General features: G+C 41.5%; 1 long non-coding RNA gene across 2 annotated transcripts; it reads left to right on the top strand.

The window, feature by feature from the left end:
• The first annotated feature begins 21,619 nt into the window (after nucleotides 1-21,619).
• On the top strand, nucleotides 21,620-22,205 carry LOC128360800 (uncharacterized). Of its 2 annotated transcripts, XR_008321519.1 has the most exons (4): nucleotides 21,620-21,719; nucleotides 21,829-21,894; nucleotides 22,005-22,070; nucleotides 22,172-22,205. It is a non-coding gene; the product is annotated as an uncharacterized LOC128360800 (long non-coding RNA). The 2 variants fall into 2 exon arrangements; XR_008321518.1 differs by having other exon boundaries at nucleotides 21,636-21,894.
• The last annotated feature ends 1,050 nt before the right edge of the window (nucleotides 22,206-23,255 follow it).

The raw sequence follows: 23,255 nt of genomic DNA, 5'->3' as shown, positions 1-23,255 counted from the left end.
TAAAATAATTACCTTAATCATATTGCCCCTAAAACAAAATAGTTCCTTCTGAGTTCATGTAGTAGTAGAAGTGAAAGTGTCTCTTTTAGTATGCGATCAAGGGGTCCTTTAATTATCTTGAATTGGGAAATACCATGCTGAAACTTGTCCAGGAGGTTGTGAATAATCAGCCATCAGTTCCTCTCCATAAACCACAGGAAACAAGCAGTCACTCTTCGTCTGAAGTCTAGCTCAATAATAAAGAGTATTGTTACTGAGCTCTAAGTTTAATACTCAATACAAGCTATAGCTCACTGTAACATTGAATGCACAACACATAATACTCACTAAAATAAGGACTTAAACTATCAAATCTAAAGCAACATATTCCTTTGACATTTGGTTTAAACAGTAAACCAGGTCAGTTTACTTTCTGCACAGAGGTAACGTACTAACACCTTGCCAAAGTTCAACCAGCATGCTCAATTAGCGATTAGCATACCAATAAACATTAATGTAGTTGTTAAAACTTAAGACAGGCAACACATTACCATACGACAGTGTTATACATCTTAAATATGAATGCTCTTCTTTGTCACTGACAATCTAAAAAAAACCTCAGTAATGACAAACTAGCTTACTTTTAGGATAGCCTGTTTATAAATTCCACATTGCAAGCCAGTTAATCAGTCTTTAATAACTCTGAATTGTTACTCCTAAATTTATTATCACAGCTGCTATCACTGACAATACTCCCTAAACTCCCTTTACTGCATTCAAAACGTGACGCACTACTTAATCTAATATGATTTCGTAATCCTCCGACTGGTTTGGATATTTTAGGTTCCTCACATGTATCTTTTGCTGCGCTAACAAGTTGTTATTCTAAGAGGCTTACCAGTAGAGGTTTGCACTACATGATTTGATAAATCAGATAACTATAATCATTCAGCCTGGGGCCATGAGAGTGCACAACAAACTTCCAGGCAATTTACTATCCTGGGTATAAACTTCAGGGGTGGAACTAAAAGAAAGCTTAAAATAAAAGGGAAATTCACCTCTGGGAAACATGAAGGTGCTTAGCATATTCAATGGCAAGCTCCCTATCAGATTGTAATGTTTATTGTACAAGTGGATGTTGTAGCCTGATTGTACTATGGCGAAAAGCTCAAACATGAGACAGCATGGCCAAACTGTGGGTGAGATTATCACCCTGGGCAGAAGGTCAATGGGCTAAATCATTAGGAGTAATCCTCCGGATAGCCTACTGTGACTATCAAGATCAAAATTTATGGCAAATATGCCTGAAAATCTTCTTGCAGATAGATTTCAACGAAAACTATTATCAGTGTTGTCTGTGTTGGAAAACAGACTTTAGTATCATCCTCAGAACAGCATGTAAGTGCATCTCTTGCACAAGTTCTATACCCTTTCCGTAAATTGAACCTTAATTCCAATCTTCATCCTAAAACCAATCCTCAAAGTGAATGTCTATCATTCTCAAAGTGAGAACTGATATAAACGTCTTTACATTGCAAAAACGTCCTCACAAAGAGTAGAAGTACAGATGACACGCACGCACACACACACACACACACACACATGCATGTGGCATAATGAAGGTACACCTAGCCTACCTGTAATCGATCTTTTTTGAGACCACATTCGTTCCAGGGAAAGACTCTGTAAACAAAGCAGCAAAGCGTGACATTGTTATTGCTTACATGTTGAGACATTTTGAGAGGTGAACTGGAAACCGAGAAGCACTTACGCCGTGAACACACTGAAGAGCGGTGAAAAAAAAGTTGAGTATAGTTTAACTTTTTGGTGAGAGAAAACATGCAGCCAAACAATTCACAGAGTCATCTGTGTCAAAGTATGTTTCAATAAATGTGTTCCCGCCCGAAACGCATTTAACAATGGAAGATAAACTTATTGTGACTGTTTCTGCACATCACATATTGTACAACAACTCATTGTACAGTTTAGAGATGCAGAAAACAGAAGCTGTTTGGACAAAGATCTCCAGTCTGCTCAGTGTGACTAGTGAGTTTTGAATTGAGATGTTACATATAAAAAGTATCCATCCCCACACACCTGTGTCTGGAAGGTCCAGTCACTGTTTCATCAGTATCCTGCAACAATTACACCATGAAGACAAAAGAACACGCCAAGAAACCCAGAGAAAAGATTATTAAAAAAGCATAAGTCAGGGGATGGCTACAAAAAAATGTCCAACTCACTGAGCATCCCCCGGAGTTCAGTTAAATCCACCATCAAGAAATGGACGGAGTATGGAGCACTTGTATAAATCTGCCTAGAGCAGGCTGTCCTCACAAACTGAGTGACAGGGCAAGAAGGAGACTGGTGAGAAAGGCCACCAAGACACCTACGACCACTTTGAAGGAGTTAAAAACTTCAGTGGCTGAGATGGTAGAGATTGTGCATACAATAACCAGTCGAAGCTGTATGTGAGAATGGCAAAGAGAAAACCACTGTTGAAAAAAGCTCATATAACATCTCGACTACAGTTCACCAAAGGCATGTGGGAGACTCCAAGGTCAATTGGAAGAAGGTTCTTTGGTCTGATGAGACAAAAATTGAGCTGTTTGGCCATCAGACAAGACGCTATGTTTGTCAAACACCAAACACTACACATCACCACAAGCACACCATCCCCACCGCGAAGCATGGTGGTTGCAGCATCATGCTTTGGAGATGCTTCTCAGCAGCAGGAGGTTTGTAAAGATAAAGAGGAAAACTATTGCAGCAAAATGTCACAAAATCCTGGAGGACAATCTGACTCAGTCTACAAGAGCAATAAAGATAACCATGTGAATGTTCTGGAGTGGCTGAGTCAAAGCCAATAGAGAATATGTGTCTGGACTTGAAAAGAGCTGTGAATACTTTGTATAGGTATTCTTTATATGCATGTCAATATTTGGATATTTTTCTGCTTCAAGTTCAGTTCCCACCTCACACACGTGATGAAACATGCTGTCCAAGTCGGGGCACATAGTTTACATCATGATGACTCCCGAGTCTGTGATGCACTCAACAGACGGGCAGAGCAGCGCATTTTACTCCTCAAATAAACCAGAGCAACAGAAAGAGCGTCTCTCCGTGGAGTAATCTCTTCTCAAGGATATTAATTAGAAGAATTCATTTTCCATTGGCAACCTATCTCACTTTAGGGAACATAAGACCCAGCAATGATTTTGGTTCACATCGGTAATATTACTGCGGCATAGACAATGATAGAAAATAAAAGTTAACCCCCCCCCCCCCCCCCAAAAAAAAGGGATGTTTTTGCTGGCCACTCTTCGGTGTGTTCATGGCGAATGCATCAATGGAAATGGAAATCACACACACACACACACACACACACACACACACACACACAAGAAACTCCCTAGAATTTTTTTTCCGATTAGCCTCCCTGATTAGTGGTTTTCATCACACAGCGGTTCTGTTCTACTTGTTGTTTGAACTGTTGTTTGAAAAACTTCTTCCATGTACGGGCATATTCTAAGTTGACAATGCCAGGATTCATAGGGCTCAAAGAGTGAAAGAATGGTTCAGGGAGCATGGGACATCATTTTCACACATGGCTTGTCCACCACAGAGTCCAGACCTTAACCCAATTGAGAATCTTTGGGATGTAGCCTACTGGAGAAGGCTTTGCGCAGTGGTCCGACTCTCCCATCATCAATACAAGATCTTGGTGAAAAATTAATGCAACACTGGACGGAAATAAATCTTGTGATATTGCAGAAGCTTATCAAAACAATGCCACAACGAATGCGCAATCAAAGCTAAAGGCGGTCCAACGAAATATTAGAGTGCGTGACCTTCTTTTTTTTGGTGGCGACTTTCGTTTTTTGGCCAGGCAGTGTATAAGACGTGTGAGATGATACGATTATGGAATCGTTTACTCAATATGTCAGAAGACATGGTCAATAAGAACGTTTTTATTTGGAGTAAATTAAACGGCTCTCCATGGGCTAAAGACATATTTGCTTTATTTGAAGAGGTTGGATTACAGTATATCTATAGTAATAATTTAACTTGTTCAATAGCTTCAATTAGTGAGAAATTGAATTGAATTGAAATTGAATTGAAAACGCTTTGAGTGGTCAAAAAGACTAGAAAAGGCGCTATACTATACAAGGTACAGTCCATTTAAACTAACAAGTAGACTACCCTAAACTGAAAATTAAGTAAGTAACTAAGTTTAAGATATGTAAAACTCTTGGATATTCTACCTATTCGCAACTTTATGATGCTTGTGTCTCTCCCATATTAAATTATGCTTCAGGGGTCTGGGGATAAAAGGAATCTAAAACTGCAGAGAACAGAGACGCTCGCTGCTTTTTAGGTGAGGCTAATCGGAAAAAAGGCTTCAGTTTTCTAGGGAGCATAAAGATTGGACTCTGGAGCAATGGAAGAAGTTCATGTGGTCTGATGAGTCCAGGTTTACCCTGTTCCAGAGTGATGGGTGCATCAGGGTAAGAAGAGAGGCAGATGAAGTGATGCACCCATCATGCCTAGTGCCTACTGTACAAGCCTGTGGGGGCAGTGCTATGATCTGGGGTTGCTGCAGTTGGTCAGGTCTAGGTTCAGCAACAGTATGTGCCCAAAGAATGAGATCAGCTGACTACCTGAATATACTGAATGACCAGGTTATTACATCAATAGATTTTTTCTTCCCTGATGGCACAGGCATATTCCAAGATGACAATGCCAGGATTAATCGGGCTCAAATTGTGAAAGAGTCCAATCTTTATGCTCCCTAGAATTTTTTTTCCGATTAGTCTCCCTGGTTAGTGGTTTTTATCACACAGGGACTGAACAGCTGTTCGGTTCTACTTGTTGTTTGAACTGTTGTTTATTACATCAATAGATGTTTTCTTCCCTGATGGCACAGGCATATTCCAAGATAACAATGCCAGGATGCATCTGGCTCAAATAGTGAAAGAGTGGTTCAGGGAGCATCCCAGATAGCAAAATTCTTTTGGCCCATATCTGGCCCACGCCTGACATGTTCATCCGGCCCACATACTGCATGGAATGATGGCACTTGGGCGGTCCGCTCATGTTTGCCAAAAGTGGGCCATAACCAAGCCATCACAATGCCAGATGTCAACCAAAAACACACCAAATAAACCAGTTCGGCCAAGACTGGCCCAAATATGTTTCAACAAAGGTGGGCCAAGTATGTTTCCTTATATGTGGGATTAGTCATTGCCATACTTGCCATATTTCGGCCAAAGGTGGGCCATATTCGTTTTGTGATATTTGGCCCAAATGTAGCATTTACTACATGGGCCAGTTTATGTTCACGTCTGTTTTGTCCGGGCAAGAAGAATGCCTACAGTGCCGGATCATTGCCTCAAGTGGCCCACATTCGCATGCTATCTGGGATGGGACATCATTTTCGCACATGGCTTGTCCACCACAGAGTCCAGACCTTAACCCAATTGAGAATCTTTGGGATGTACTGGAGAAGGCTTTGCGCAGTGGTCCGACTCTCCCATCATCAATACAAGATCTTGGTGAAAAATGAATGCAACACTGGACGGAAATAAATCTTGTGAAATTGCAGAAGCTTATCGAAACAATGCCACAACGAATGCGCAATCAAAGCTAAAGGCAGTGTGACCTTTTTTTTTGGTGGCGACTTTCGTTTTTTGGCCAGGTAGTGTATAAGACGTAAATGTGAGGTGATACGATTATGGAATCGTTTACTCAATATGTCAGAAGACATGGTCAATAAGAACGTTTTTATTTGGAGTAAATTAAACGGCTCTCCATGGGCTAAAGACATATTTGCTTTATTTGAAGAGGTTGGATTACAGTATAGTAATAATTTAACTTGTTCAATAGCTTCAATTAGTGAGAAACTAATTGCTTTATTTGAGACAAAAAGGTGCAATTATATTTTGTTAGAGCCCAAATTACGAACATATATCCAAATTAAGCACAATTTTGGCCCTGAACCTTATGGTAAAGCAAATCTAACAAAAAAAAGCAAAGGTCCTTCTTGGCACAGCTGAGACCAGGGATCCTTAAGAGATTTAAAAATATTCTTGAAGATGAAAGGTTATGTGAACTATGTGAACTCAACTGAGCTGTCCCTATGATTAACTGAGAACTCAGAGATGTTATGGTGCTCTGAAGATGATAGAATTGACTGGTTGTTTAACTTTAATGTCTTTAAGTTTGCTAAATATGTATCTGAAGACTGGAAAAAGCGTCAGGGTGGTATTATATTAATTAATTGCAATGATCTGGTTTTCATTTGCTATTATTTGTTCCTTTTTTTGGTGTCTTGTAAGTCCACTTGGTGCATGACACGTAATAATATGACACGTTAATAAAAAAAAATAAAAAGATAAAAATAAATAACCATAAAACCAATTCTTAACCTTTAAATTGCTTTGAAACACACACACACACACACACACACACACACACACACACACACACACACACACACACACACACACACACACACACAGGCGCATACACACACAGGCGCACACACACACGGCAGCTCATTCAAACCATTAAAACTTGTCAAACAGCATCACAGAAAACAAAAGGTGTGAGCCCACCTGGAGTTATTCAATCAAAGAAAATTAACTTACCACAAACTGTTGGCAAGCCGCAAATCAGCAAGACTATAAGTAATGTTAAAAGTATAATTAGTCATTGGTAACAAAGTGCCACTGAAAGAAAACAAAATCCATATATTTCAAAGTTGCGTCCGTACCTAACCCGATAGACCACAGCGAGGGCATCTTGGAGCTTGATTGTTTAGTCTTCCAGCATGCTACACCAGAGTGAGCTGAAAAAATGAATTCAAAGGAAGGAGCATTTAAGTAGTTGGTATTATTTTAGCCACTCCTCTTCAGCCATCGTGATATCAACTAATTATGGCACTTATTTAAACATGTGTATTCAGTCCTTTGTGAGTGTCTTGGATGGGCAAATTCCAGGGTTGACTCCCCCACGGAAATATTAGCTGTTATAGTGGACATGTCACAGGCATATTTATAGGATTCAAGTTAGATGAAAGGTTTTGGGGCAAGTAAAAGATTACACAACACCTGGCGAATATTTTATTATTATTATTTTTTTAATTATCAAATCAATGAATGTTCGATTCTTGTTTGTTCAAAGTGGGGATTGTTTTATTGGCTATAGTTGCAGGACAAGCTCAGACGAGATCAAATGGAATAGTTTAAATGTGCATGCCTTGATTCCAGACACCGAGTCATTTTGGGGAATTGTAATGCCCTTCCTGCATATCCAGTGCTTAAATCACACATTCAAACACATTTTTGGGAGACGTTTTTTTCTCCTTCTTAATTGAACCAAGGGCCAAGTGATGTGATATTGTGTTGTTATATAGATTTGAAAGCCCCCTGAGACATATAAGAAACTAAATGACCTGACTTGACAGCGTTATAAGCACTAATTTATCACACATTTAGCCTATATCATTGGCTATACATGAATTATTGAGAAGAGGGCATTTCACGAACTGTCTGAAATTGGCTGGATGTCGTTTAACATGGGTGTAACAGGATCTCGGTCAGTCTTAACAGCTCTTATAGTGGTTGTATGTATTGGTGAGTCACTGGGTGGTTAGTCCGCAGAGGACATGGGATAGCAGGGGTATGATCCAGGCCTTTATAGTCCCACTCACCCAGGAATTTATTTTTTACACCATATCCAAGAGCCATGAGATGTGGACGGGATCGCAATATCAGCAAGGAAAAGTGAGCCCTCTGGTGAAAGGAACAATGGTACTTTAAATGAGCCCAGCCCCACAAAGACACAAAAACCAACGCAGTGATTTTATTTGTATGTCTGAGCAAAGGAGGCTTAACCTGCTGCATTTTCATATTCATATAGTCTCATACTAAACTATATGCTGGTTTTACACATTCAGATCTCATCATCGCTGGCCTGGTTATTTGAATAGGCCTATGGAAATTTGCGAAAAGGACACCAGTATGGATGCAGTTCTAGAAATTCCAGCTGTTTAGTCTATTTTTTAACCAACTACTCCTGTAACTTTTGCGACAAGAAAAGAAAATCAAGAGCCTATTGACCCGTTGCAGTGATGTAGGGATGTGTTTAAAATGTATGTATGTAGTTTATAACTTGTATGAGGGCAAATGTTTGAGAAGCCACTTCATTACAATAACGAGATGTAAATCGGACATTGTGTCTGTCATTCATGCTATTGGTGTAAAGATTTGGCTGTGTGATGAAAGTACAGACATTATATTTGAAGGAAGTCTTGACTAAAACAACATGCGCGAGGAAGAAGGAAGGGGTTTTCACTTTCGGTAACGCAAAAGTACTCTGATGAGTTACTTTTCTCAGAAGGTAATGCTGTAATGTAACTAGTTACTTTTTAATGGCATTTTATTAGTTACTTTTAAAAGTAACGTTCGGCAACACTGCCTATTATACGGTTACCCTTCCTTCTTCCTCCCTTTTTTCCTTCCTTCCTTCCTCCCTTCCTTCCTCCTTCCTCCCTTTCTTCCTTTCTTCCTTCCTCCCTTCCTTCCTCCCTCCCTCCTTCATTCCTCCCTCCTTTCCTTCATTCTACCTTCCTTCCTTCCTTGACTTGAGGACAACTACTTTACTATTTCATCTGTGGTTGATGGAGTTAATAGTAAAAGGTGTGTTTGTACATGTACACACCATAAATATGGAGTCCAGCTGTGTTTGATGCTGCTGTGCAGACTGATCACTGGGAACCTCTGAGCTCTGCTGCTGAACTCTGTGGAGAAAACATCACGTTTAAGGACATTTAATGACTCAAATCTGTACACAGCTTATTAAAGATGTTCTGTCATGATGACTAAATGAACTCCTCTCCATCATGTTAAATCTGTTAAAATCCTCTTACCGATCTGCAGACAGTCAGCCAGCTCCTCCTGCTTCATTCTCCTCAGGAAGTGCACTGTGATCTTCAGAAATGCCTCTCTGCTGCTCCTCCTCTGCTCTTCCTCCTCACCGTCCAACTCCTCCTCATCCTCACTCGGACTCTCTAAGCATTCTGGGGAATCTGGACTCAGACACCTCTGGACTCTCTTCAGCTCGTTCTTCACAAAAGTGAGGATGTTCTCCTCCAGCAGCTGGTACAGAAAGATAAAGTGAACATTTCATTTAAACTGGTAGAACACAACATGTGATTCATGTGTCAGTCTGAAGGCCTGCTGGTCTAAACAGAGCAGCATGGACACTGTTAGGACCTGAATGCGACGATGTTGACAAAGTTTTTCTATTTGTGAATAATACAGCACAGTTTAAGACCATATTGCTAACGCAATAAAGACCAATCAATCCTGCAAAAAAATTAAATAGAAAATCAATCTTAAATAAGATCATAAAAATAATTAAACAAAGAAGGCACCCTAAAAACATTTGGGAGGCTTTCAGTGAATTGGGGTTATTCAATTCAAATTTACTTTATATATCCTCGAGCGGAAATTCAATTAGTCTGTTAGGTCTTTTGTAAATTCTTGAAAAATTAGACAGCCAGATGGCTGTAGAAGCGATTATTCAAAATCTTGTAACTGAGCTCCGATCATTCAGGTGTGGGTTTTTTTTAGAACAGCCCGAATTACGACATTTATTTAGAATGTTGTTTATTAGTTTGTTTATAAAGTGAGTCAAAGTGGACAACTCAGGAATTCAGTCGACTCAGTTATCTGCATCCAGTCTCTATTTTATGTCCTTGCGTGTTAAAAAAATAACAATAAAAATTGGTCATAAAAAGAAAGAAAACTGGCGGAGTTAAAACTATGACCAATGGGTGAGCTAAATCCCATTTTACAGACAGATGTGAAAGGTCACAATGAAGGCCTAGTCGGTCTTCGTGATCCTCATCCTCCTGTCATGTAAGTTTCGCCAATTTTGTTTTGCCAAATAAGTGTATCTATGTTTATCTATGTTTATACCACAATTTCATTTCACAGACAGGATGCTATCACCTGCATGCAGGCAGGTGACGCATCATGCATTCCTCTATTTTGATTTACTTCCCAGCCTTTCTGCTGACTCATGTTTATAGCATTCCTTTAATATAGCCCCCCCCCCACGAACTGTCTGAAATTGGCTGGATGTCGTTTAACATGGGTGTAACAGGATCTCGGTCAGTCTTAACAGCTCAGCCCCCCCCCCCACACACACACAAGTACAGTATGCGTCGACAGGACAGAAGGACTGAAGTCTCTCGCTTCTGACAACACCCAATAATCTACAAGATTGGGAAGGTTTGGATATGTAATAGTTTGCAGATTAGTTATTCCATTTAAAGTGTAAGGTAATGTAGACATTTCAGTAACTTAATCAAAGTAATGTATCTTATTACGTTTTGATTACTTTTCTTATTTTCTAACGAACCTTTTCAACTGTTAGGGCAAGTGTACTCATTAAGCCCACCAAAAATATGTCAGTAAGTTTATTCAGGGGCAAGAGGGGGCAGAGCCCCCTTAAATAAATGTCTTGCCCCCTCAAATCAAAATTTTGGAAGCTGAGAAAGAACATTTTAATATACTCACAACATTAATATACATTACAAGTTGACAAACTAATCGCCGAAAAATCCGCCGAAAAAGGGACACACACGATAGCCTACAGTGTCGGCTTCAATCTCATCTCTCTGTCCCTCCGCTGTGCGGGTGTACACCATAGACTGTATATAAGACACACACCCGCACACACCCCTCAGCCCTCAGTAAACATCCAATCACTGTTGCAGTATGCAAATGAGCCAAGACGTACCCTGACAGTTTGTGTCAGGTTTCAGCACTGCCACGGAGTGGGTTAGACTTTGAAGGGGCAGCAGCGTTACAAGCACAGAGATGAGTGCCCACGTCCACTGCATGTGCCAAACTGAAGACAAGTGACCTTTGTCTGACGGACCCCTACGTAAAGCCCCGCCCCAGGCTGTAGTTCTGTACTGTTTTTTTTTTTTTGTTGTTGTTGTTGTAATCACAGCAGTTGTTTTTTTTAATTTTTTTTTTTTAACAAAGCCAGCTTACTTATTTTCTGCTCCAGCTTCCAGCATGCTGCACTGAGCAAAGAGACGTCCAAACGACGTCTTTTCTAAGTCATTTTTGGACGTCTAATTTTGGTCCCCTGAAGGTGCAGACTGTTACTCCAGACGACGTCTTTTTCTGACGTCTAACGGACGTCCAGTATTGACGTCCAGAGGACCGCCGTACAAGGTCTATTTTTAGTCCAAATGTGGTCGAAATGAGGTCATTGACGACGTCTTTTCTACGTCAAAATTTAAACCGACATCTTGTGAACGTCCACAGGACCGCCGTATGAGGGCTATTTGACGTCCAAATGTGGTCGTTGTGACGTCTTTTCTACGTCAAATTATAACTTATATTAGACCTTTTTCCTTTACTGGTTTAGTTCCTATGCATAACCAAATGACACTACAGTAAAATTAATTGGTACAGTAAAACAGGTTCCTACCATCTGGACATGTTTCTACAGTCACAATAAATCACAAGCCAATCCTGACTGTTCTGTCACCCATTTTTAATTACAAAAGTCAATTAGCAACAGCATTAACAGCAGGCAGTATAAACTTGTAAAATATATATATACACACACACATATCTAAATAACATCAATTAGCAACAGCATTAACAGCAGGCAGTATAAACTTGTAAAATATATATATACACACACACATATCTAAATAACATCAATTAGCAACAGCATTAACAGCAGGCAGTATAAACTTGTAAAATATATATATATATATATATACACACACATATCTAAATAACATCAATTAGCAACAGCATTAACAGCAGGCAGTATAAACTTGTAAAATATATATATATATATATATATATATATATATACACACACATATCTAAATAACATCAATTAGCAACAGCATTAACAGCAGGCAGTATAAACTTGTAAAATATATATATATATATATACACACACACATATCTAAATAACATCAATTAGCAACAGCATTAACAGCAGGCAGTATAAACTTGCCTGTGGCGCCGCTGAGAGGCCTCTCTCTCGCTGCCGGACCTGTAACGCCGCTGAGAGGCCTCTCTGCCGCTGCCGGACCTGTGGCGCGACTGAGAGGCCTCTCTGCCGCTGCCGGACCTGTGGCGCGACTGAGAGGCCTCTCTGCCGCTGCCGGACCTGTGGCGCGACTGAGAGGCCTCTCTGCCGCTGCCGGACCTGTGGCGCGACTGAGAGGCCTCTCTGCCGCTGCCGGACCTGTGGCGCGACTGAGAGGCCTCTCTGCCGCTGCCGGACCTGTGGCGCCGCTTGGAGGCCTCTCTCGCTGCCGGACCTGTGGCGCCGCTTGGAGGCCTCTCTCTCGCTGCAGGACCTGTGGCGCCGCTTGGAGGCCACTCTGCTGCTACCGGACCTGTGGCGATGTCTGGAACTGGACCTGTATTGGGACACATTGTTCTGTTGTTGGTTGCTGGATCCATCACTGGATGTAGTTCCATTCAAATTTTAATCACTGTGCAGTTTTATAACTGACATAATATTGCCTTATTTTGTTTCTTTACCTGGAGCGATGGCCAACACCACCACTTGTGGCTGCATGTCGAGATCCTGAAAAACACAAAGAATGTCCTTAAGTTTCACAAGGCCTGATAAAATAGGAAAGTCATGAGATGAACACTTACATAATGTTCAGAGATGGAAAATCAACAGCTGTTAGGGACCTGGCTTTATTAATAGTGTGTCTCTATTCAACCTAAACCTCACCAGATACAACAACTACTGGACCCACTTCTACAACATCGATCTACAACACTACTTAAAACGGAATAACAATAAGTAATTTAAAACAAGGCGCAAGCAGAGTCGACACTGTGCAGACAGGCCCCTAAGAGTGGATGAGAGGAGTGGACAGACCACGCAGGAGCTTCCAGCCGAACGGTATCTTGTTGGACCTCGGCCCTCTTCATTGTCTCGGACACACTCACTTTAAAAAGACCAAACACCACCTGACAAAGGGATAAGAAAAAAGGATTTAGAAACCCCTTACTAAAACTGTACAATGCAGTACTTCACACTCCAAATAGATGGCAAAAGTACCCAGATTCTTTACTTGAGTAAAAGTACCTGTGTAAAAAATGAGCAAATAACTACATGATAACTTATCAGGAATCCATTGCATCAATGTTATTGTGAACAATTTAACATTATTCACTTCACCTGCGTTTTGCATTAATTAACGAGTCTCTGGCGGCTGCTCTGTCTTTCTCTCCTCCTCGCACAGGCAGTTAAACACACGGGCAGGTCGCGTTGTGACGGTAGCATGCTAATGCTAGCTATGTGTTCAAATGGCTGCTCTGTCTTTCTCTCCTCCTCGCACATACAGCTAAACACACGGGCAGAGGTAGTTTAAAATCCGTCTATAGTGGGGCAGATAACTGCAAATTACAGGAGGAATCGTTCACTTCTGGAAACAAGCACCAAAATTGGCACACATACTCCTTGGGGATTGCTCTTTTGATAAAACCCGTTAGCCACCTAAAATTTATACATGGCGGCCATTTTTCAAGATGGCCGCCATTGAATATACAGTAATATGGCATTTCGGAATACAATCGCAAAGACTTGTCCTATTTGAATGATCTTGGTGTCAAATATTACATTTTTCACTATGTAGAATCCAAATTTGGACCCATGGACTTACTCACTGGCTTCCTTGTACCATATATCAGTCCTGGAATCCTAATATTTAGCTAAATTCGAGGTTCATGTTACGTCTGACTCGCCTAAAATGCATGGTAGTGGATATCATAGCAGTGTTAGAGGTTTAGTATGTGTAACATCTTCCTGGGGTGTTGTGTGGTGTAGTGGTTAGAGCAGGCACCCCATGTACAGAGGCACAGTCCTCGCTGTAGTCGGCCCCGGGTCGGGTGCCATTTATTGCATGTTATTCACCCTCTCTCTGCCCCCTGTTTCCTGTCTCTCTCAACTGTACTATCCATACAGGCATAAATGCCACCACACCCCACCCTCCAAATTTTTTATTTTCCTATACTAGGTTTCCAAGCTGGACATGACATGATGCGGTGTGTGTAAGCCCCCACATACTCGGTGCACGGTGTAGCCTACTTGACTCAATGCGGACTCAATGCGGACCTGCAAAGCTCAATTTTTACGATCACACGGAAGCTGTAAAAAGTATGAAAAAAAAGTATGCGTACTCGGGTGTCAAACAATAGACTTCTCAGCAGTAAATCTTCACATCAACCTGTTTTCAATGAGACACCGTACACTCAACTATGAAACCTCAAACTTCTGCGAACAGTGCGTGCGGAGTCCGCGGAAGTTTGAGATACATATACAGATCGCACAGGATTTAAAATGATACTGGAAGAACGATCGGACTAGGTGGAAGTTATATATTATTATTTTCCGAACCTACTTCCAAAGCTACTTAACATCACCCCCCCCACCCCCCCACCCTTTCTTATTCCCTCTTCTGTACTCTATCAACCTCCTCATTCTCTGTTTTTATTTCCCTCGTCTTTACTTTATCAACCTCCTCATTCTCTGTTTTATTTTCAATAAACCTGCTCAACACCCCCTCTTGTAACCCTACCCCCCAATCTCCAGTTTGTTCTGTCCCAGCTTGTGTGTTTGTTTGTTTTGTAACCACCCTTCGTATACTCATACGGTTTTGTAATGTGTGTTTAAATGTGCATTAAAAAAAAAAAATCCGAACCTCGTCGTATCCCATACCTTATTGTACATGATTGTGCATTGTGCAAGGTGGTAAAAGGATAACCCCTCTGCCTTCATTAACTGAATACAGATAATTATCATACTGTGATACCTTGATTACCATTCATCAAGATGGCAAATACAGATCCTGGACCGTCTAAATTCCGGACTGACTGGAGCAAGTGTTGTCTTTGCCAGAAGAAGAATAGTGAAGAGCTCAAGTCACCACGTGCACAACAACCACAACAACATGATGGCTACACTATGATTGCGACTAATATTCCCCTCTTTCACGCAATTAATGAGATGCCTATTGTTCTGGATCCAGCCAGACTTGATGATGGTGGTGGCATTGAAGAAACTCTGAGGAGGAACAAGGCACAGTATCACCACAGTTGTCGCCTTATGTTCAACAACACGAAATTGGAGAGAGCGACAAAAAGAAGAGCAGAGAGTGCTCAGCCAGTGGAAAGCCAGACCAAGCTGCGTAGAACCAGCCCTAAAGGCCAAATGTGTTTCATTTGTGACAAAGAAGCCCCATCCTCTGAACTCACAAGACAAGCTATGACGATGAATATCAATAAGAGAGTTAATGAATGTGCCAAAACTTTAAATGATGGAAAACTTCTTGCGAGACTCAGTGGTGGAGATGCTATTGCACAGGAGTTCCAATACCATATTGCATGCTTGATAGACCTGTACAATAGAGAGAGGTCATACCTCAGAGCCACCAAGAGACTGGAACAGGAACGTGCACCCGAAGAGGATGCCCACCCACAGGCATTCTCAGAGCTAGTCACATATCTAGTAGAGACCACCAGATCTGGTGAGGGTCCTGCAGTCTTCCGACTTGCAGACATAGTTCACCTGTATGCCCAGCGCCTGGAACAGCTGGGTGTTGATGCACCTGCTGTCAACTCCACAAGACTGAAGGAAAAACTGCTGTCAGAAATACCTGAGTTGGAAGCTCACAAGCAGGGAAGGGATGTTCTTCTGGCTTTCCAGAAAGATGTGGGCTTTGTCTTGTCTGAAGCCTCTGACTATTATAGTGAAGCTGTTATCCTTGGAAAAGCAGCTAACATTTTGCGAAGACATATGCTGGACCACAAGTCCACATTTGATGGAACCTTCCATGAGGGGTGCATCGAGGAGTCCATTCCACTCACTCTTCTTCAGTTTGTGGCCATGCTTGAACACGGAGCGGACATCAAATCTCAACTGAGATTTGGCACATCAAAGACAGATCTAGCAATTGCTCAGCTGCTTCAGTACAACTGCTATGCGAGGTACAAAGAAGGAGCTGCAAATCACAGACACTCCAAAGACAGAGAGACCCCATTCCCTGTGTACATGGGGATGTCCATCTACACAAAGACCAGAAAGAGAAAGTTGGTGGAAATGCTTAATGAGCATGGCATCAGCATTTCATACGACAGGGTGCTAGAGATATCTGCACAGCTAGGAGATGCAACAGTCAGCAAGTACGTGGAGGATGGGGTGGTCTGTCCACCAGTTCTGCGAAAAGGGCTGTTCACCACATCAGCCATGGACAACATAGACCACAATCCCACTGCAACAACAGCGACTACTTCTTTCCATGGAACCAGCGTCTCTGTTTTCCAGCACCCAACTAAAGAAAACAAAGGTGAAGAGCGTGGACAGCTGAAGTTCAGAGAGGAGAAAGTGAAGACAGTTCCAGAACTTCCAGACTCCTTCACCAATGTCTGGCCCACCTTCTTCACCAAGAAGAAACCCTCTCCTCCCCAGGGTGGTGTGACACACCCAGACACCAGTCTGCTGAGGCCACAACTGGCAATGGAGTACGAGTGGCTGGAGAAAGTCACTGTGACAGATGGGCCAGTAGATGTCACTTGGTCAGCCAACCATGCTCCACAGAGGAGAGGAAAGCCATTTGAGGTCAGCATTACATCAGTTTTGCCTCTGCTTCGAGATCAAGCCCACTCAGTTGCTACAGTCAAGCATGTGATGGATAAAATCAAGGATATAGTGACATTACTGAACCCCGGTCAGGTGCCAGTCATTGCTGCTGACCAGCCAATATATGCGGTAGCCAAGCAGGTCCAGTGGCAACCCCCCCCCCCCAAAAAAAACAAACAAAAAAACCTTAAAAAAAAAATTTAAAAAGGAAAAGACAAAAAAAACCCTGCCTCGATGGGATCATCACCTTAACGTGGTGGGGCAGTTTGCACGTCTCCATGACCCCTAGAGCTATGTCGGTGGGAGTCTTGTACTCCTGGTAGGGTTACCCAAGCCGAACAGGTCGAAGAGTAGAGACTAGACAAAGAGTGATCCCCTGTCACTTTTACTACATGTAATCTACAGTAGATGCTAGGCTTACTAGACAGCACTGATAAATGGTACACACACACTGCATTGTGACATGTCCAGTGTGGAAACCTAGTACAGGAAGATGCTACTAAACCTCTAACACTACTATGATATCCACTACCATGCATTTTAGCCGAGTCAGACGTAACATGAACCTCGAATTTAGCAAAATATTAGGATTCCAGGACTGATATATGGTACAAGGAAGCCAGTGAGTAAGTCCATGGGTCCAAATTTGGATTCTACATAGTGAAAAATGTAATATTTGACACCAAGATCATTCAAATAGGACAAGTCTTTGCGATTGTATTCCGAAATGCCATATTACTGTATATTCAATGGCGGCCATCTTGAAAAATGGCCGCCATGTATAAATTTTAGGTGGCTAACGGGTTTTATCAAAAGAGCAATCCCCAAGGAGTATGTGTGCCAATTTTGGTGCTTGTTTCCAGAAGTGAACGATTATTACAGTTATCTGCCCCACTAAGCTGACCTGACCCAGGCAGAACAAACGTCAATCATTTCATTGGATCATTTGCTAGTGACGATAGAGTCTGTGGGCCACATCATAGGTCCACACGCTAGGTAGAGGCCACTGATTGGCTGAGGTTCAACTGGCGTCCTCACCATGGTAACCGTTACTAGGCGTCATTGGTTAGGCCAATCTAGCCACTTCTATCCTCCAAAACTGCCCCGGCCCCCCTTATAACAGATTTCTCACGATCAAAAGTGAAATAATTAAAGCCAATTATCATAACGTTTGTTGAGGTATCAAGGACACTTTCATGTGGTTGTGTTGGCAAATGTCGAAGATAGAAATAAAATCGACAGTGAGTAAAATCACCTACTTCAAGCAGGATTATCTGACAGCGGGATAAATGTGAGATAAATACTTAACAAGGATAAATATCACCCTATTAAATATCAAGTAATGTAGCAGTTATATTTTCCAAATGAAAATTAAATGTAGGAATAATAGAAATTTAAAAAATCAATACGGTTTATTGCACAGATGCGCTACCGTTGTTGCGACTAACTCTTTTTATTCATTACATTACCACATTATTATAATTATACCTAATTAGCCTACTACGAAAGAACATATTATGTTCTATATTTTTATTAATGTGGGAAAATAATAAAAGAGGACAATAGTTAGTAAAATAAAAGGAAATATCCAGCTGTAATAAATATAATAACTACCTCATCATCACACCAAAATGATATCTCGCACAACTTCATGTTTTCTAGACAACAAAAAAAGCATTTAATACACTATAATAAATTCAGTTAAATTACTATTAAAATAATGATAAAATAAAAGATTTATAGATTAGAAAACAGTATTACCTACCGGCCACTGCGTGTCGTTGTTGGTCCCGGGAATCTGTGTCCACCAAAAGAGGTAGTTTAAAATCCGTCTAGCTGACCTGACCCAGGCAGAACAAACGTCAATCATTTCATTGGATCATTTGCTAGTGACGATAGAGTCTGTGGGCCACATCATAGGTCCACACATAGACATATATACGGGTCCACACGCTAGGTAGAGGCCACTGATTGGCTGAGGTTACGGCTTCAACTGGCGTCCTCCTCACCATGGTAACCATCACTAGGCGTCGTCATTGGTTAGGCTAATCTGAACTGTCAAGTGATGTTCGTTTGGCTGCCTGGGGCTCCTCCAGGATATAGAGCGACCAACTTTTTTTTGAGCAAGCATTGATTATGCGTGACGCGGTATCAATTTGCGGAATGCATGAATCGGGCTTCAAACTGCATTGAAACATTGAGAAAAACAAATACTGTTAACAAACAAAAACATTACTTTTATTGAAAAATAATGTTTAATCACAAAATATGTCATCATGTCCATACTACTACTAGCCTATGGTAATTATAATGATAATAATAATGTAAATAAATAAAATTACATCATGTCAATTATCTGCACCTGCCTTAGACGTCGAAATAAGTGACCTAGCCCGACGTTCAAATGTTCAACTGCATATTGACGTCTAAGTGGGGTCATGATTAGACGTCCAAAAAGTGGACCTAGTTTGGACGTCGTTTAGGCGTCCAGAATTGGTCATGGACCGACCGACGCAATATAGACATGATCTGCACGTCCATAGGACGTCCAATCACAAAGAGAAAGTTAGTGCTGTGTAATGCATCCGTTTTTGAGAGCTTTTAAAAAGTGTAGTGCTGCTCCTGCATGTAGTAGTAGCAATGATGCTTCTGCTAGTACATCAGAGACAGCAGCTAGCAATACTGCACCTTTAGCATCAGCAAGCACTGATTCTCCTGCACCAGCTCCCTTTATCCCCCCAAGTGCTCCCCCAAAGCAGTCTGCTCAGCTACCCAGTGACTTAAATGGCAATGCACCATCTCAGCCAATACTGGGTAGCTACTTGGTACAACATTGAGATCATTCAATCCTGCCTGGTACCTCACACGACCATGGCTAGAGTATTCTGTGGTGCAAGACGCCAGCTTCTGTTTCCCCTGTCAGAAATATAGCAGCGCTGTTAATGAGAGGGATGTTGTTTTTACCTTAACTGGTTTTAACAACTGGAAAGCAGCACTTGATCGAGACAAGGGGCTACAGAGGCACGTGTCCAGCCACAACCATGTGCATGCTTCAACTGTATGGACTCAGCACAAAAGCAGAGAGGCTACAGGGGCAACTGTTGATTCCCTGTTGGTTGGTAAAACACAACTTGAAAAAAATTACTATGTCAAGAGTGTGGACAGTGCTGTTAAGTGTCTCTGTGTAAATGAGTTGGGGCTCTGTGGGACTGCAGAAACTTTGAGTCATGATGCAGCTGACGACGACATTGCTTCAGGTCTCTTCCTAAAGCTGATGGAGTACACCTTAGAGAAGGATGAGAAGCTAGCAAGCATTGCTAAGGGCATCCCAAAGAAGGCAAAATATACATCTAAGGATATCTAAAATGAAATTATAGAAATACTGGCAGACATGGTGCTTGGAGAGATCAGGAAAAAATATGAAAATGCAGATTCTGCGGGGTTCTGCCTCAAAAGTGAAGGGACCAGAGACAGGTGCAATGTGGAAAATGTGTCTGTGATGATTCACTTTGTCAGCAATTCCATGCCAGAGGAGAATCTTATTGGCTTGCTTGACTTGCATCTTGATGCAGAGTACATCACCTCTGAGATACTGACACTCCTTTCTGATGCTGGCTACAGTGCTGACAGTGTTATGATGTGGCTTCTGTGATGAGTGGGGTAAGAGGTGGTGTACAAGCTCTGCTCCAAAAGAAGCTTGCTAGAATTGTCCCATATATCCACTGCTACAACCACCAACTGCACCTAGTAGTTGTGCATGCCATGCAGAGTGAATCATTTGACCTCTCTAGTTCACTATACAAATTTTTTCAGCATCACCATGTGTCCAAGAAATATGATGCACCTAATCTTAAAAGGCTGCTTGAAATCCGATGGACAAACCACTATGAGGTGACAAGGTGCATTGTTGAAAATCAAGACCATATTCTCAGTATCCTATCTGAGATGACAGAGGATGATGCTGCTGCAGTTGACCTGTGCACTGAGGCATCAGGCCTGCAATGTCAAATTAAGAGGCATCACTTCTTTGAGACTGGAAAGTTTCTAGTGCGGGTGCTTGGTGTCTTGAAACCAGCAAATGCAATTCTACAGGCTCAGTCTGTGGATATGTGCAGTGCTTCTGAGGTTGTAAGTGCAGCACTGGAGTCCCTAAAAAACATTCAGGAAGATGATTATTGGGCAGAGTTATCTCAGGTGGCGGCAGGCAGGGCCGGCCCAAGGCATAAGCGAACTAAGCAGCTGCTTAGGGCCCCGTGACCACTAGGGGCCCCCCAAGAGCAACTAACTTAAAAAATAAAAAAGCAATTAATTATTTTTTTCCATGTGTGCATGATGATGATTCATATATTATCAAATGTACGTTCTTGTATAAAAAACAACAACAATATCATGTTAACAGAGTCTGTTAACATGATATCAAGCAGAGTATAGTTTCCTACTGCCTCGCTGCTTGAAATTTGACCTCCGCTAGTAACGTGTGCAGTGCACCCAACCGTGCAGTGCGCACTCAGCATCTAGGAGCTAGGAGCAGGTGAAAGATGTCGCAAAAAGGACTTACCCCTCAGGCAGAAAAGAGAAAAATGAAGAAAGATGAAGAGGAGAAAAAACGACAAGATAAAGGTATGTCTCGGTAATGTAACATTTGGTGTCAAGGAGATTTTGAAAAGTTCCCTGAAATTAGGAAAGTCCCTAATTATTGTTGACATTCTGTTTCAAATACGTTAGCCTATAATAGCAAATTTGCTAGCTAACATTAGTTCAAAATGTCTTACTACTTCTCTCTTGTGGGTAGGTTAGATAGCTTAGCTTACTATTCAAGCTAACGTTTTTGTGTTTGTGTAATACTTTGAAAAGTTAATTCTCACCAAAATTGTTTGCTGCAGAGCACAGTAATTTATGTGAGTAAATAAATATATTCCTTTTATATGAAACTTCCCCAGGAGCACTGTTAAAGTATTTTGGAGGAGGCAGTGACTCAGCCCAGGGGCAATCCACCTCCTCATGAGCAGCCCAGGCTGATGAATCAGGTAATCGAAAAACTGTCACCATATATATTTAATTTCTAGTCAAATTATCTCATTAAGATGTAATAATATAAGATATAATCATATGACAAGGGACATTTTTTCATCTCAGGTCCATCTCTATCCTCTGCTACATCCACTGTGCCCACTGTCCTCTCTGCAACCTCAGCTGTACCTGGTAAGTTAACAACAAAACAGCCTTTAATGCTCAGTGCACTGCAGAACTTACTGAGATGAACATTTTTACAATATATAATCATATGACAAGGGAAATTTTTTTCATCTCAGGTCCATCTCTATCCTCTGCTACATCCACTGTGCCCACTGTCCTCTCTGCAACCTCAGCTGTACCTGGTAAGTTAACAACAAAACAGCCTTTATAATTGCTCAGTGTACTGCAGAATATTCTGAGATTAATAATTTTGTCCAAAAATATTATTTTAATTTCCCTATAGGTCCTTCATCTTTGGTCATCGAGATTGATGTGTCCAGTTTGCAGCAGGGATCAGCAGCTCCGCCAGTGGACCCAGCTGAGTGGCCATCTTTCCTGTCGGACTCAGAAAGGACTGAACAGGTATTAAGAGGGCCACTGCCTATAAAGGACACATTCACATTCCCGAAGAGACACGATGGCCGAAGCTTCCACCATCATTACACGTACAGACACCTAGTAAATGGGGAAAAAGTCAAGCGGAGCTGGCTCACATATTCAAAAAGTAAAGATGCGGTCTATTGCTTTTGCTGCAAATTATTTTCAAAAAAGTCCATAAAACTGGCAACTGAGGGACAGCAGGATTGGGTCAACATAGGTGCACTGTTGAAACAGCATGAAAACAGTGGAGATCACTGTAACAACATGGTTAAATGGAAGGAATTTGCCTTGCGTCTTTCAAAGGGGAAAACTATCAATGAAACAGAAATGGGCCTCTTAGGCAGAAAAGAATCGCTGGAGAGATGTCCTCACACGTTTAATCAGCATTATCCAGTCATTGGCAGAAAGGAACCTGGCACTCAGAGGATCTGTTGACACATTACATCAGGCCAACAATGGGAACTTTCTAAAAGAAGTGGAACTCATGGCTATATTTGATCCAGTGTTGAGAGATCACGTGAGACGAATTGACAGTGGAGCTGAGCATATCACATATTTGGGGAAAATAATTCAAAATGAGTTGACCTGTGTAAGTGATAAAATACTGGACACAATGGTTTCAGAAATCAAGGAATCTAAATATTATGCAATAATATTGGATTGCACCCCAGATGTAAGTCATCAAGAACAGATGTCTGTTGTTGTTCACACTCTAAGTCTTGTCAAAACACCAGAGATAAAGGAACACTTCTTGGGGTTTCTTGTAGCTCCTGAATCTACAGGTCAAGGCTTGTCTGAACTAATTCTTCAGAGGCTTGAAGAATTGAACATCCCCTTTGAGGACTGTAGGGGACAATCATATGACAACGGTGCAAACATGAAAGGGGCAAATAAAGGAGAAAAAAAAAGAAAGAAGAAAAAATAAATCCACATACTTTTTATGTGCC

The sequence above is a fragment of the Scomber japonicus genome, chromosome 6 (genome assembly GCF_027409825.1).
Source record: "Scomber japonicus isolate fScoJap1 chromosome 6, fScoJap1.pri, whole genome shotgun sequence".
Classification (NCBI taxonomy): domain Eukaryota; kingdom Metazoa; phylum Chordata; class Actinopteri; order Scombriformes; family Scombridae; genus Scomber; species Scomber japonicus.
Note: the sequence above shows the minus strand (reverse complement) of the source record. Positions and strands in the feature narration are given on the sequence as shown.